Source organism: Aplysia californica, unplaced genomic scaffold (genome assembly GCF_000002075.1).
Source record: "Aplysia californica isolate F4 #8 unplaced genomic scaffold, AplCal3.0 scaffold00115, whole genome shotgun sequence".
Taxonomy (NCBI): domain Eukaryota; kingdom Metazoa; phylum Mollusca; class Gastropoda; order Aplysiida; family Aplysiidae; genus Aplysia; species Aplysia californica.
The window spans coordinates 102,260-104,711 of record NW_004797385.1 but is presented as its reverse complement, the minus strand read 5'-3'; the positions used below and the strand labels follow the sequence as shown (position 1 = coordinate 104,711).

General features: G+C 41.8%; 1 protein-coding gene across 2 annotated transcripts in view; it reads right to left on the bottom strand.

The window, feature by feature from the left end:
- Window positions 1-2,452, bottom strand: part of LOC101850948 (sodium-dependent proline transporter) — a 51,059-nt gene that overhangs the window by 22,036 nt on the left and 26,571 nt on the right. The window lies entirely within an intron of this gene.

Below are 2,452 nucleotides of genomic sequence, written 5' to 3'. Positions count from 1 at the left end.
AAAGAAAGAAAGAAAGAAAGAAAGAAAGGAAGGAAAGAAGGAAGAAAGAAAGAAAATTTAAAAAGAAGGAAAGAAAGAAAGAAAGAGGGAAAGAAGGAAACAAAGAAAGAAGGAAAGAAAGAAAGAATTTGCACTTTTTTTTTGCCATATTGGGAGATTTGAGTTACAATGCATAACAATCAGGTATGCATACGTATTTTTACAAAATATACACACAAAGGATACCAAAAACGTAACGGGAAAGACAAAAAGTAGGACCAACCAGTAGAGCCCTCCAATCATGAGCACCAAAGTGAAGATGAAGGACGTCTTTGAAAAGGAAAAAGGGAAGGAAAAGGTTGGTGGGGGGGGGGCTTGTCTTTATTTGTAACATTATGATAAACAACATATTCCTTCATGAGTTTAATGGGTCTGTAGAGTTGGGTTTGCTCAACATTTAAGTGGGGGATTTTAATGTGTGTGTTTTTACGTCCCCTATCGACACAATTTCGATAACCTAGAAGGAGGGCTTCCGACCAATCCAGCCAAGGTCAACATAGGCTGAGAGGGATACAACATCTGAGCAGAAAGACCGAGATACTCCCTAAAAAGTCCCCACTACAGAATCGAAAACGTAAAGAAATTAGACCTACCTACCAGAGGCACCCTCCAACCATCCGCATTTATGTTCATGAAGATACTTTGGGGTTTGTTTGTTTTTTAACTTTTTAAAGAACGATTCCTAGAGTAAAACCACTCATAGTAATTCCTGGAAACACACCCACAATCCCCCACCATCCCCACCACCCCTGCTCCAATGTCGCTCGTGTGTTTAACACACGCGACTACCGTTGAAGTGGGATACACTTCGTTTCATGCTTCAAATAAAACAGCGGCCTATCTTATACCTATGGGGCAATCTTTGTTGCTGAAGAGAGAGAAGCACATTGACATAATAATGGTCACTCAGTGTTGTGAAAAGCAAGACAAACAGACAGAAACAAGAGAGGGAAAGTACAGAAGTAGGACCTACCAGTGGCGCTCTCCAACCATCCACTGGATATACTTGTTTGGATCAAGTACATGTAATATCAAGTCGAAGGAGAAAATGCCTTCAATGCATTCTATATCACTGAACATTCGTATATATACTCACACAGCACCGGGAAGATCTCTTTCCTAAAGGTCAGATTGTTTTCAATCTGCTTGTAAATTCGTTTCTCGGTACACTCTCTTTAAGCCAGTGATGACACATGCATCTTGCTTTGGTCGTCATCTTTTGATCATCGGTTCTTGTTTTAGTATGCGTTTGCGGCACTAGCTACACAATTAGGTCATATAACTTCCGAAAATTAGAGGTGTTACTAGAGAATAACATACATGCACAAAAGAGAAGGGGGAGAGATGAAGGCGTCAGACGTTTGATAGGAAAGAAGGAGCAAACCACACTAGAGCACTCGCCAACGACTTGCATAATGTCGATACGCTCTTTTTTCAAGCCAGTGATAAAACGGAAACAATCCATGCGGGATCGCCATGCTTTGGTCAGAGGTTCGAATTTTGTCTTCCTTTTTCTTCTGTCCCAGATGCCACTCTTAATTTCTGCAAATGAATTAGAGATAGGGAGGCACACAGCCCCCTTGCAAACACCTAGCATCCACAGAAAAGGTTTTTAGGGACCAGTTTTGAAGGTATTCATTACAGATTGTGTAAAAAAAATTATACAAATTTACTCATGCTAGCTGTGATTTTATCCCAAACGACACAATTTAGGTTACTGAGGAGACAGGCTATTTCAACTCCACCATTTCGGACCTTTCTTTTCTTCTTCATACTCTGTTGCCATTAAGCGTCGGGGGGAGATGCACTATTCTATGGAAGATAAGCTAAGGCAGCCTTCTCTGTTGGGATACCGTAATTTCTCAGGGTTTCCTTGACTTCCTCAATCCACCTTTGCCTGGTCTACCCATTCCTTTATAGCCCAAGTACTAGATGTTATAGGCTCTCAAGGCTGGCTGGCTACATTCGTAATAGGTGGCCAAACCATTCCATTCTTTTTTTATGAAATGCTGGTCGGACTCCGAGGCAATAGTTTCTCTTACTTCTTCATTTTTCTGCCTGTCTCCTCTTGTTATGTAAAGCGTTTTGCGGAGACATTTCACCTTGCAAAACCCACAAGACAATTGTATGGAACGCCCCAACACACAGACGAAAATAGCAGGGATTTAACGCTGACTGTCAAGACATGGAGACAGAAGCAATGGAGGGATAGTAAAGAAGTAGGACTTCCTAGTTGTTCTCTCTTCTCTCCAACGACATGTGGTCAGTGACGTGAAGATCCAGGACAAACAAAGAAAAACCGGTTATGGACCCACTCTGGTAATTAAAACCAAACACTTTGGAAAGTCGGACAAGCGTCTCGCCCCTTCCCCATTCCCCCCTACACACACACACACACACACACACACACGCA